Genomic DNA, 14,611 nt, shown 5'->3' on the forward strand with positions numbered 1-14,611 from the left:
GTATTTGTTTCGTGATCAACTTTTCCGACGAGTTTTCTCGAGTCGGTTGATCGATTCTCGGATCGCTAATTCTATCCTAGCGAGGATACGGAGCACAGGATGTTTAGGCAGAGTCACGTGAAGTTGTTAAAATAAAATAAAAGATATAAATTTAAACGTTCACAAAATGATTTATTAAACACTTCACACGCACGTTCACCCCGGGACAATGGACAATTATAACGATAATACAAACTGGTTGAAATACTCGGAAAAGCGGTTGAAATTTAGGTTGAAAATTGCTAAGACGTTTGCTTTCGCTAAAGGTTCACAAGGATCTGAATTTTAAAATCGGAACGGTAATCGTTTGAACCTTCGATCCGATTGATGGCGTTGCGATAGGACTAATCCCGTGCGGGAGGAATTAGCGCCTGTACGCAGCGGCGTAATACGGCTCAGAAGTGCCTAGGTCTATTATTATTCTATTATTATCTTTATTTCGGAACAGTATTTTACATCTAGGTCCAGCGTCCCCTCGGCTGTTCACGACCCCCAAGAGAGCGTGTTCCCTAAAGCGTACTCCTTTAGTCGATTTGTACAGCTCGTGCGTACAGTGAGCCCCTGTGTCGCGATATCCTTTCCCGCAAATAGCGATCGCGACCCGAATCTCTACCGTAGTTTGTACCGCGAGGGACTCTTTTTCGTTATTTTCGAAGGGCCCACTTCGGCCCGAAATAAAGTTAAACGTTTCATAGATACTTGCGGATTCTCTATTCCTTCTCTGACCCCCTTTGAGTACCGCTCCCGGAAGAGCAGCCGGAAGGGCGATTACCCCGAACGGGTGCGTTCGCACTGGCGCACAGTGAACCAGAGCGACGAATTAGCTGTTCATTTGTCAAAAATTCGATTTTCCTAGATCGATATGAAACGAGTATATATTGCTTACTAAATACCTGTCGAATTCAAAACCGATGAAATTAATGAAATTCATTAAAATTATAGTCATAACAAGCATTCAAAGATCAGACTTTTATGAATGCTATTTTTCACCGAAAAATTTACTCTTTTTCATATTGATGCCCTGACAAAAGTATTAAACACTTTTGCAAAATTTTTTTTCTTTAATAAACAACATATGTTCATATTGAGAATACACATGCCATGACAAATTATTATTTGTAGTTTATTTACAAATAATTCTCAATGAACTAAAGATAATTTTCATAGTTGTTCATCTTTAGCAAGGGATATCTTTAAAAATTCAAAGAGTTGCGTGCTCTATCATAGTGCAAAATTTTCAGCAAGATTTCCTTATTTTAATCTTAAAAGGAATCATGTCCCCCTTCGTCCAACCGCAAAAGTTATTGTTAGGTTGTAGAATACATATTAGAGAGGATTAGACCTCAGGCCAAGTTTTGAGCACAATAGTTTGTAATTTTTAGGTCTTTCAGAAAACATTTGTTAATTTCAATAGCTTTTGACTCGTAGCAGAAATAGGACCCAAGGAGTCATTACATTCTAGCCAGTTTTTTCTTGATTTATTGCCAGTACATCTGGGGTCAGAACCCTTAGCCGTAGTCGTGGTCTTTTGTTTGCATTTTCCATTCATGTCGAGGTACTCCTTAGGTTTATTACTCGCTACGGTCATTTTGGGAAAAACCCGACTTTCTCTACGTCACTTTTTTGCCACTTCTACTTAATAGTTATCATCCAATAGAAACATCATTTTTGCTATCCCTTCCAAGTTTGAGGAAGTGTGAACGCCCACTCCGAGCTTTCCTGGATCGCGGAAAAGCATCGGAGAGTCAGACATTAGATAAACATTGTACATTAGACATTAGATAAACATTGTACGTCAGACATTAGAAAACTTCGTTAGACATTAGAAATTATACATTAGACATTAGACAAACTATCGAGATACAAAATACAAAGTTCAACATTCATACATTCAACTTATACACAAGTCCGGTATCACTCACGATTCAATAAAGTTCGTTATTGTTTTAAACTCGAAGTCAACCATTCAATACAGTCCACTCCAATTTTGAGAATTGTCACAAATTCTAACGCGTCAGAGACCGCCGCTAAATATTGTCGGCACGACGACGCACATACAGTTATTATTGTTTGAAGCGTTGCGTGACACACGCTTCAACAACACGTAGGTATATATTGTGTATTTAGTCGAATAGACATTAGTATATTTTATTATATATTCTGTAAGTATATTAATTAATTAATTCGATTTTATCTCAAGAATATGCAATGGCAACATTTAACTTATGTGTAGCAGAGTACGACTGGTTTTATATGCTATTAAATTTGCACAAAATATTATTGCATGGTGCAGATATAATACAAAGTGCTGGTTTGCCCATTGGAATGTTTTCTGAAGAAGCAATGAAGGCACGAAACAAAGATTTCTGAAATATTAGAAGAGACCACACACGAAAATTTTCGCAATTAGAAATATTGACGGACATTTTGATATTTTAATATCTTCAATTTCGGCAGAAAACAGAAAAATTTATAAAACGCGTTCCCGTTTTAATATTTTTAAAGATGAAATACAAAAACGAATGTTACAAGAAGACCTGCAAGACGATGACGACGATGATACATAAATAATAATAAATAAATTTGATTATTTATTTAACAAATTAATATATTGTACAAACTTAGTAAAAAATGTATTTATTTCTATTAATAAAAATTGTTTCCATGTTAAAATTATGTTTACGTTAATAAAAATTATGCTTATAAACCAAACGTCCACATTGAGAGTATAGTATATTCACTAACTTTTTGAAATATAACGCTCATTTTTGTTTTATTTTTAATTTTTTCGATATGAAAATAATCCGGTGTGATTAAATGTAATAATAATACTTATTTTAAATGCTGGAACGACGCAGGGGCCGCTATACTCTCGTTTCAAGTCTTAGAATAACGCTACAATTGGCCGTGAACAGCTAATTCATCGCTCTGGCCCACTGTGTGGCGCCCCGTTAAAAGAATCGTCCGTGGGTGCGAGTATCGGAACGTGGAGGACCGCTTGCCCTGGTTGCCGTCCATATCAGGGAACCTTTTTTCCGTCCCCTCACCGATCCGTCGCAAGGCATATAACAACTCCCCACTAATTCATCTGTTCCCCAGCGCACCTATTGTAACACTGCGACCTGCGAACCGTCCGAACGGCGCTAACTTGTAAGTTCCGAACCGCGTTCAATCATCCGCCCGCGTCTATATTATTCAGTCCGGAATAAACCTAGTAAAAAACCACCAAATTCTACTCATTCACCCAGCCCCGACCTGGCGTACCGGCTGAACCGGCAACCGGAATTCGTTACACTCTTTATAAGGTAGTTTGTTCAGTTCCATTAAATTTAGTCGCTGAGTTTTTCAATAGTAAATTATCTATCGTGAAATATATCGAAAAGCTGTCACTTAAATCTTTGCTATTCCTGGTGCAGGTGATTTCGATGCATTCGAAGAAGATGGCAATTAATTATTACTTTATTTTTTCCTAACTATTTTAATTACTTTTGTAAAAGCGTAGTTAGGTTTGCAAGAGAATCGAACTTAGGTAGGATTCATCGTAACACTAACTTCCAAAGACATTAAACCAGCGAATTATATTTTCGTTAGATTCATTTTACATTCGTCAATTACGTACTATTTAATTTGTTAAGTTTCTGCTATTATGTAATCAAAGTCTATTTAGTTCCATTTGATCTAGTCGTTCATTATACTCATTTATAATCCATATACTTTCCATATTTTGTTGTAATTATTATTTGTTATTTGTTGACTTCATCATTCTCACCATTTTATTGAATAAACCTAATTGTTGAAAGATATTCACCTGCGAATTTCGCTCCTTATACAAGGTGTCCCACAATTACTGTAAGAACCGAAAAGGAGTGGTAGGTGGGGCAATTCTGAACAGCTTTTTCCTTTGCCAAAATATTGGTTGAGGCTCCATTTTCGAGTTATTAGCAAAAAACACTGACCGATGAGAGCGCGCATAGACCGGGCGCGCAACAGCTTCGAATATAACGGCCGATCGTCGTTGTAAACAAACGTATCAATATCGTCGGTATAACGTCGGCATGTCGTCGGTATAACAAGAAGCTATTAGGTGAAAGTTAAATCGAATAATGAATTAAGAAGTTAAGAATAATATTAAGTTCTTCATAATTCGTGAATGGGAGATAAATCAATTAGTTGTTGTTTACCCAGACCAAGTATATTGTATTTATTTTATGCCTTCGAAAAGGAAAAAGAATAAAGTCACGAAAATTAATTTTGGCAACTATTCTAATGAAGTAAACGAATAAATTCACGTTTCAAAACGAATGAGTACCTTGCCTATGAAATGAGATAGAACTGGAATAGAATACCTAAAGTACCTCATTGAAGTGAAATAAATCAATTTCTGCGTACATTTAATTTTAAAAATACAGAAACAACTTAAATAAAACTTACTCATTATTAATTAGTTTCGATAAAAAGTATTTGTATCACCGGGTAGATCCGCCGATCAGAGCATCAACAGCTGATGGCCTGGCAGGGTCAATGCCCTCTTAATTTATTTCACTGTCTCTTTCTAATAATTGCACAACATAAGCATGACCCGTAAACGGACGATTATTCATAGACATGTATGTTTAAAGATACGCTATATTCTCATTATAAGGTATCCGAATTGTGGAATCGAAATTATATTATATTATATTAGAAAACATTGTTAGACTGGCCACGGATCGCGATTTCGTTCTCGATCGCGAGGCGTACGTCGCGAACGGTTGTCATGCAACGATGTTGAACGACTGCGGCGTCGATCGACAGTCATCGTTTATTGTCGAAAGATACGTGTTGAAATAAAATGTATCGTTGTTGTTAATCGAAAATTGTGTTTTCTTGCTCCCAAGATAGTATAGTTTAAATTATTTATTAATATTCGTTCACGTGTTTTCATTCGTCCTATTTACGTGTCGGACTCACAGTGAAAATTAGTGAAAAATGACAAAGAAAAGTGATAATGTAAACTAATAATGGAAGATGACAGTGAGGTTTCTTGAGAGTTTTTTGAGAGTTTCTGTTATTTATACTGATACTAAGGATCGGTGGATCGATCCGGTGACAGAGATGCATTTTCATCGTGATTACTTGCGATTCAATGGGTAAATTTGTTAATTATTCAAATTCAAATTTTTATTTGTTGAATGGAAAGGTTATATCATTTTTTTAAAATAAGAATTTGTTCTTTTTCATCATCACAATATCTAACGAGAATAATTTTCCATATTTTATCTATTATTTCTTTGCGATAACAAATAAATGTATCGAATAAATTCGACTTATTCTGGTTACGTGAGTAAGGACTAATTTCTTTATTTCTTATGCATTAATAAATGATAATTCAATAATAATTCAGATTTTTTCATTTGTTTTTCAATGTAACTTTCATCTAACAGCTTTCTATCATACCGACGCTATACCGACGTGGTATCGATACGTTTGTTCACGATCACGATCGACCGTCATTTTCGAAGCTGTCGCTCTCTCGTCTGAGCGCGCGTAATCCTCGCGCTCTAATTGGTCCGTGTTTTTCCTTAATAATTCAAAACGAAGCTTCAAACCCCATTTTTGCAAATGAAAATCTTGTTCAGAATGACGTCCTCTACTACCCCTTTCAGGAAGTAACACTAGTTACGGGACACTCTGTATATTTGCGGCGATCGGGCGTTCGAGGAGAGTTGAAGTTACGACGAGTTACGACGAACACGAATACAACGAGCACGCTTTATATTTAAATTTGGTTGAATAAATTTATTTTTTTCACTGTAACCGCGTTTAATGATTTTATAAATTTTGGGGGCTCAGCCGTGATCGAGTGTAAGTTATTAGTAAAAGTGAAGTGTGTGAAGACGATTTTAACACTAGATTTACGGACGTTTGATGGTCACTTTTATTTAAATTTACCTAAAGTAGAAAAATAAATAAATTGCAGATGATATGTGAACTGCCTAAAACATTGATTCTTTTGCTGAAAGTTGATGAAAGTTGACATTTTTACAAAAATATCTTAATAAATTCTGTCATCTAAAATAGACCCATTATCCGTCATTTTGACGGGTTCCGTAAATCTAGTGTTAAAACAATTTTTAGATAAAAGAAGGAGATTCTAAGTGCAAAAGAACTCGCTACCTTTGGTAGCAAGAACGAGTTGATAAGTTGCTTGAATCTCGACGATCCCAGTGGTGCGTGGGTGACAATGTGCATAAACAGTGATGGTGCATGTAGCGGAAAATCACCGCACGACAGTGACGACGAACTTGCGAGTAGCGAAAAGGACAAAATGCTGCGACGAAGAGCAGTCGTGGTCTGCTGACGGGAGAAAGAAGTGCTCGAAAAGGAACTTGAGTTAGCCCGTCGCGAAATCCAAATGTTGCGCCGAAATGCCGATCTTCAAAGCGACGGACAATCGACCGTAGAAAGTGAACGTAGAAACAGTGGCAGATCTTCTGGGCAATTTCTCCGGGAATTCGGAGATGTATGAAACGTGGGAGAAACAGGTGAAGTTCCTGAAGATGACATATAAACTCGAAGACGACATGACGAAGGTATTGATCGGCAAGCGGCTGAAGGAAAAGGCGTGGGAATGGTTCCATTCGAAAACCAGAGTATATGCATATGACGGTGGACCAGTTACTCGCGGGGCTTCGGGGTATGTTTTACCACCGCCCAAATAAGATCGCTCTAAGACGACGATTCGAAGACAAAATCTGGAAAGAAGACGAAACACTCCACAGCTACGTTCACAAGAAGGTAATACTGGGGAATCGAATCGCTATCGACGACGACGAGATCATGGGCTACATAATCGACGGCATCCCAGACTGGAACCTACGCAACATGGCACGAGTTCAGGCATTCACGACGAAGGAGCAGATCCTGCAGGCGTTCGAAGAGATTTCCCTACAGAACAAGGGTTTTGGAGGGACGTCGACCGGCTCGAAGAACGAAGACAGAAGTGTGGCACGGCGTAAGATAGATAAGTATTCTAAGGACGACACAGGTGGAAGAAGCGAAAAGAAAGACTCATATATTAAGAGGGATCAGGGTATGCTAAAACGTTGTTTTAATTGCGGCATAAAGGATCACGTAAGCACAGATTGTCCGACGAAAGGTAAGGGCCTGAAATGTTTTAAATGTAACGAACACGGTCACATCGCGCGTAATTGTATAAAAAAGAGCGACGTTTCGAAAAATAGTTGCGCGGTGTTGAAAAATAGTTGCGCGAGAACGATATCACGCCGTTCCGAGGAATCGGCACCGAGAAAAACGCAACGATGGACAAGTTTCACGGGAAGCTAACAGTCGATGATCATTCGTACGCGATATCGATTAATGTCGTTTCTGATGTATTGACGCGATATTCGTTGTTTATCGGGAAAGACTTCTTGACGAGATTGAATTAAATGTTAAGCGTGGAAAATCTACGATTAAGCCATTGAATGAAAAAGATTACAGTTTTGCCGAAATTTGTCAGATCGACGTAGTTTATGAACAGTGGACCGATAATTTAGATTTAGCAAACGTTCAGGACGATGTACATAAACAGGCGATACAAGACTTAACAGATAATTATAAACCAAGACGAACCCAAGACGCGAATGTTAAGATGAGTTTAGTTTTAAAAGACGATGACCCCGTTTATCAGCGCGCAAGACGATTATCGGCGGTCGACAAAGACATAGTCAATAAGCAAATTGAAGAATGGCTCAATGACGGCATTGTACAGCCATCCGTTTCCGAATACGCAAGCCCAGTTGTTTTAGTAAAGAAGAAAGATGGATCGAACAGACTCTGCGTAGATTTTCGGTTATTAAATAAAAAGATAGTCAAGGACCGGTATCCGCTACCTTTAATAGAAGATCAGCTGGATGCACCGCAAAGTGCAAGGGTGTTCAGCACATTAGACCTAAAGAACGGATTTTTTCACGTACAAATAGAAGAATCAAGTCAAAAATATACGGCATTCATAGTTCCTGATGGGCATTATGAGTTTCTCAAAGTGCCGTTTGGACTCTGTAATTCACCCGCGATTTTTCCAAAATTTATAAACGCTGTTTTTCGGGATCTTATTCGCGAACATGTGCTATTAGTTTATATAGATGACTTGATAATACCCTCAGTAGATTTTAAAACGGGATTGAAATATCTTGCGCGAGTGTTAGAAGTCGCGAGTCGAAATGGTTTAATCATTAACTGGAAGAAGTGTAGTTTATTACAAACGAAGGTAGAATATTTAGGGCACGTGATCGAGAACGGATGCGTTAGGCCATCAGAGCGAAAGACGGAAGCTGTAAAAAAATTTCCGATACCCACGAGCGTGCGACAGATTCAGTCTTTTCTCGGATTGACGGGGTATTTCAGAAAATTCATGCCGGGATAGTCGATAATCGCGCGGCCATTGTCGAACTTGTTGAAGGCCGATGCAAAGTTTAGATTCGGTACGAAGGAGAAAGACGCGTTCGACCGACTGAAGCTTATGTTAGTCAACAAGCCGGTATTGAATTTGTATAGGACCGGCGCCGAGACAGAATTGCATACGGATGCATCAATGCACGGTTATGGCGCGATTTTGTTGCAACGGAGTAGCGACGATAGTAAGTGGCACCCGATCTATTATGCGAGTGGAAAGACGACTCCCGCCGAAGAAAATTATACAAGCTACGAGCTTGAGGTTCTCGCGATAGTTAGGGCATTGCGAAGGTTTAGAGTTTATTTGCTCGGCATCGCGTTTAAGATTGTCACCGATTGTCGCGCGTTTACCCTGACCATGGCGAAGAAAGATTTGTGCGTCCGCGTGGCGCGATGGGTGCTCCTGCTCGAGGAGTTTAATTACGAAATCGAGCACCGCTCCGGAAAAAACATGCCCCACGTCGACGCCTTAAGCCGAAACCAGCTACCGACATGTTTACTTATCGATGAGAGTGACGAAAGCCTGACTAGTTGACTCAAGAAGGCACAACACGACGTCGACGAGACCGGAAAAATGATTGAACGAATGAAAGAAAAGGAGATCTCAGGGTATGTTATGAGAAACGGGCTATTGTTCGTAGAAGTGGACGACGATTATTGTTTGGTAGTTCCGAAGACGATGCACTCCCAGGTCATACGAAGAGCTCACGAAAGGGGACACTTTTCAGTAGTAAAGACGAAAGCCGTAGTTAAACGAGACTATTACATACCAAACCTGCAGGCGAAGACAGAAAAGATCATTCAGAACTGCATAAGTTGTATTTTAGCAGAGAAAAAACAGGGAAAACAAGAAGGATTCCTGTTTACTATCGATAAGGGCGAAATTCCACTGGACACAATTACATCGATCATCTGGGTTCACTGACCTTGACGAAGAAGAGCTACAAACATATATTCGTGATTGTCGATAGTTTTTGTAAGTTCATGTGGCTGTATGCAACGAAGTCAACGGGCACTGCTGAGATACTGGACCGTCTGAAAAAACCAGCTGCAGTTTTCGGTAATCCGCGTAGAATAATCTCCGATCGAGGTACGTGTTGGGAAATTCCCAACGACACCCCCAATAAATCAGGGACAAGGACCACATGGCCGTTTTAACTCTGACCGCCCCGGCCTTGGGGACTGGGACACCTCGCGGAACGAGAAGAGGTCATTCTGGAGAGAACGTTCGGAGCCGTCGCTTCTCCCCCGATATCAGTTCATAGAATATAGCATATTTTTCGTAATCGAACTTAGCCTTTGTCGTTTCATTTTCTACCTCGTCTTACAAGTCAGAAGTGGGATCTAACTTCGTATAAATCCACTCGTGTTAACCAGTGCTAATTTTAGACGTTTTTACGCGATTGTGCCTGTGAGTGGTGAAACGAGTTGTAGTGTGTGTCGACGAAATGAGTCGTCCAAGTGGAAAATCGCGGAGGTCCTCTCGAGATTGTTCACGGGGACGTTCGTGCGAGCGCGAACAATCAGATGATCTCGTTCGCAGAAAATCGCGTGATGATGTACGTGAACGTTCGCGAGATGATTCGCAAGACCGTTCGCGAGACCGTTCGCGAAGCAGCTCACGAGGTGATTCGCGAAAACGTGTGAGAGATTCGCAAAAAAGCGATTCGTAAAAAAACGATAGTGATCGGTCAAGGGATAGAGATTGGGGTGAGTCTCGTGATCCGGAACGTGAGGAATCGCGGGGTCAAAGGGGTGATATTTCGCGAAGTCACAGGCGTGACGGGTCGCGGGATCGCATCGTCGACGTCGTCGCTCACGGGACAGCTCGGTCGAAAATCACCGATTCGTCATACATTGATACACGCGAGGAGCGAAGGCGGTCATGGGATCGCGAACGAAAAGTGCCGCGTGATCGTTCAACCCGTCGGAACCGTTCGGTCCACAGCTCCGGTTCGGAGAATTTGCGTGCGACAATGAAGCGGTTGAAGCAAGAACTGCAAGCGGTGCGTTATCAGCCAGGGAATGAGGAGTTTGTCATACCCAAGTTTGACCCTGCAAAGGACAATGCGGACGTGGAGCAGTGGATACGGCAGGTGGATCGTATTGCGAGGCGATACAGTTGGAGTGACGACAACACATTGTTGGTCGTTGCTCACAGCCTAAAGGGTCATGCACGACGTGTATATGGTGAGGAGCTGATAAACGATCATACGTGGGGGTCATTAAAAACGATCTTGTTACGACGTTTCAGAAAGTCATTGCCGTTTGCGTGATTGGAGGCAGCCACTTATACTGCAAGTCCCGGACAGCGCTTAGGCGATTATTGTTTCGAGAAATTGTCGAAATTACGCGCGTTTAAATTAAACATCCTGGACTCCTAACTCGAGGATGCGGTAATCGGCGGTATCGAGGATAATAACATAGCTAGGACCATCCAGCGGACGAACGGTGCCAGTGTGGCACAAGTCGGATCTCCCACCTCCACGTGGTGTCTGCTGGGACGGAGGCGCTCTATGCTCCTCGGTAGCACTGAAGTGTTACCGAAAGGTGAGTGCCTTTGTGCTGACGGGAGAACGGCGACCCCAGGGGGCACTGGGCCTGGATGGTCCACTGTTCACGGGCTAGCGATCCCGGGGGCCCGAGCTTTGACTCACACCGTAAGCCTGTGGTCATGTTTCGCAGGAACGGGGGGCTTGCCTTAACCGGCTGGCCCGCGAGGAGTAAACCTCTATAAAAAATCTGCTGTGTGGCCTCGGGACGGAATTTGGCCACGGTATTCCCTGCCTGAGGTATGAATCCTCTAAAAGGGGTGCTCCCGTCGTCTTCAAGTAGGCCCTGTGAAGCGTGAGGCGATGCCGGCGGGGTCTTCGGACCCAGGTAGGGCCTCCCAAGCCGGTAAGGTTCACGCCGAGGGTTGAAAACGGGGGCGGCGGGGGCGAGTGAGTTCGTCTGAAATCAAGATGTATAGGCAACCGTGCCGAGGATTGCGTGGCTGCCCAGACGTTAAACAGGGCAGTCTCAAACGGTTCCCTCGGGGGTACCCACCGATCCCCCCCGAGTATCTAGGCTTCCCCGGGTAAGGCGGCTCTGCCCGGGGTGACCTCCCTTCCGACCCCACTCGTGGGAACAAGTATGGACTGTTCACAAATCTCAAAAACTTCAGCTATGGCCGACAGCGTCAAAAACAGCCAAAAAACGGAACGATACGTGGAGATGAAGGGAGAGGCAGCGGATAGGGGGAAGAATTCGGCGGTAGCCACCAACCTGCCGATTGTACGGTGCACCGACATCTTAAGGACACCGGTGAAGATTAGGAGTGTCTCCTTGCCGAGAATTGACATGGAGGAGACAGGCACGTTCGCTGGGCAAAGCGCCGCCGTGATCGGCCCCGGCGGCGATTCGTCTGGTTCGGAAGGGTCGACCACCAGACAATACAAGAATACCGGCCAGAAGCCGGAGAGTGGTTCGAGGGACAGGTCTACGTTGCAGCTAGGGGATGACGTAGAACTGACTGTGGTCCCGAAGAAGAAGTCTCTGGCGTGCGTGGCAAGGCGCAGAGACAACGACGAAGAAGAGGACTTGGGCTCAGATTTGTCCGTGATATCTGTTGATTTGGCGCCGCCAGCCAAGAATAGAGTCGACTGGCAGTTGAGGCCGAGGGGTAGGACTCCCACGACAGGGGAGTACGTGGGCCTGGCGGAGGCCCAGGAACGCCTCAATGAGGCTAAGAGGAGATCCCTAGAGCTGGACAGGGAGCTCAGAGGATTTGATGATTCGCTCCCGGCATCAGGCCCCAGTCGGGCCAGCAAAACTCTGCCGAATGTAGAGGAATTATCGCGAGCGGCACGTTGGATACCCTCGGCGGATTTATTCGCTGAGATGCTTAAGAAGGCCGACCTCATAAGGCGAGTTGCCTCATGCTCGCAGAACCTCAAAGGCACTAATGTGAGGATCCTGCGAGAAGTGTCTAACGCCATTGAGGTCTATACGGCCAATTTGGCTAAGCGGCCTGTAACGAGCGGTGCGGACACTCCGGTGAGCAGGAATGAGGAAATGGAGGGGCTGAGGAGGCAGCTCCGGGAAGCCGAAGAACAGCGTCGTCAGATGGCGGTGGAGCTGTCGGCGCTAAGACGACAAATGGAAGAGCTGCGGAGGGAGTCAGCAGCACCCGCTACCATCCCCGGCCCCGCCGTAACCGCAAAAAGGAGAGCAGGGACAAGGAGGCGACTCTCATCGTCCTCCTCCGAGAGGGAACATGCCAAGCGCAGACAAATAAGCGCAGTTGGTACGGACGTGCCTGCAGCCGCCCAACCATCGGCGATCGACAATCTACCGCCGGTGGAAGTAAATATGGAGGAGCAGCGGACAGAGGAGCTGCAAACTCCGCAGGAGTTGGCAGTGGTGGAGCCGGTGGAAACGAACCGCGAGCCCGTAGCGGCGGAGAATCCGATGAAGCAGCGACGGGGAGAGTCAGCGGAATCCGGTCTCGAACTGGTGGTTGTAGCCCTCATTCGCAAGGTGGACGAGCTCACTGCGGAGGTGAGGAAGGAGAAGACGAGTGCGGCCCCGGTCAGGCGTACCAAAGAGAGGAGAACGAAGACACCATCAAAAGCAGCATCAGGGGCACGCAATCAGACGGTGGGCCCGACCAACCCACCAAATCCGCCGTCCCCGCCCGCTCCCACGGGGGAAACGTGGGCTGCGATGCTAGGACGGAAGGCGCGGCGCGAACAGAAGAAAGCGCCAAATAATGAGACAGAGAGGTCGGCGAAGCGGTCGACACCCCAGAGCAAGGCGAAGGCCGGGAGCGACAGTGCTGAATCCGGCGCAAAGAAGGCGGCTGCGGCGGCAAAGACCAAGCCGAAAGTGCCTCGACCGCAGAGGGCAGCGGCAGTAACATTAACCGTGATGCCCGGGGGCGACACGACCTATGCCTAGGTGATCAAGAAAGCCATGGAGACGGTCGATAAGAACGAGCTGAAGAGGATGGACATAAAAGAATTTCGACTTCGCAAAGCAGCTACGGGGGGGCTAATACTCGGCATCCGTGGGGAGCAATCGAAAGGGAAGGCGGAGAAGTTGGCAGCAAGATTGAAGAACGCCTTCGACGAGAAGGAGGTAAGAGTCGCCAACCCCGTGCAGACGGCGGAAATAAGATTGCTGGGGTTGGACGACTCTATAGAGCCGGAGACGGTCGCGTGATGGGGCCATTGAGCCCCATATTGCAATCGAACGTGAACTACTCGGCGAGGGCGCAGGACCTACTGCTCCATACCCTCGCCGAGTGGGATTGTCCGCTTTACACAGCGAGAATGAGTGGAAGGCCGTCATCTCCTTCAGTGAGACGGTTATGTCCCTGAAGGAGGCGGCGGAGCGTGAACGTCAGCGTCGCGGGTGTGTGACTGATAGTCGAGTGTTGAGAAGGAGAAGGCGATCGGGGAATCCGGACCCGGTTTCCCGGGCGTCCTCCTGAGTGTAGTGGGGTGGCGCGGCTTCTCCGCGTCGCCCGCGTGTGAGTGAGTGACTGAGTGAATGTGTACGTTTATGTTCGTGTGTGTGTGGAATGCGTGAATGTTTAGACATAAGATGCGAGAGGTGGAGCTGCGGGGCGGCGTCGACTTCTTCGGCGCCGATTAGCCGCCATCCAATTTTGGGAAATGATCGTCCTGGGATGGGTAACCGGAAATCTACCTTAGGGTGGGTCATGGCCGCAGAGGTCGGGGGAAATAGCGGTGGTGGGCGTCTACGCGCCGCCTCGTTGGCCTCTCGCAGAGTTCGAGGACGTTTTGGAGAGGGTGGGACAAATCGTATCTCAATGTCCCTGCCAGCGAGTACTCGTAATGGGGGACTTCAACGCGCACGCGAGGGAATGGGGATCCTCCAGAACAGACGCGAGAGGCGAGGCGACCCTTTATTGGGCGGCGGCACACGGCCTCCTGTTGGTTAACAGGGGCCAGGTGAGCACATGCGTGCGGCCCCAGGGGGAGTCCATTGTGGATCTCACGTGGGCTTCCCCTGCGGTCGCGCGTACTGTCGCGAGCTGGCGGGTGGCGGAGGAGGTTCAAACTCTTAGCGATCACCTCTATATTAGATTAGATTTCTCCTCCGACACCCGGTGCCGCCGGAGTAGACG

General features: G+C 45.2%; 1 protein-coding gene across 10 annotated transcripts in view; it reads right to left on the bottom strand.

The window, feature by feature from the left end:
• The window catches only part of Tsp (Thrombospondin), a 258,039-nt gene that overhangs the window by 89,575 nt on the left and 153,853 nt on the right, over window positions 1–14,611 (bottom strand). The window lies entirely within an intron of this gene.

The sequence above is a fragment of the Megachile rotundata genome, chromosome 1, assembly GCF_050947335.1.
Source record: "Megachile rotundata isolate GNS110a chromosome 1, iyMegRotu1, whole genome shotgun sequence".
Taxonomy (NCBI): Eukaryota; Metazoa; Arthropoda; class Insecta; order Hymenoptera; family Megachilidae; genus Megachile; species Megachile rotundata.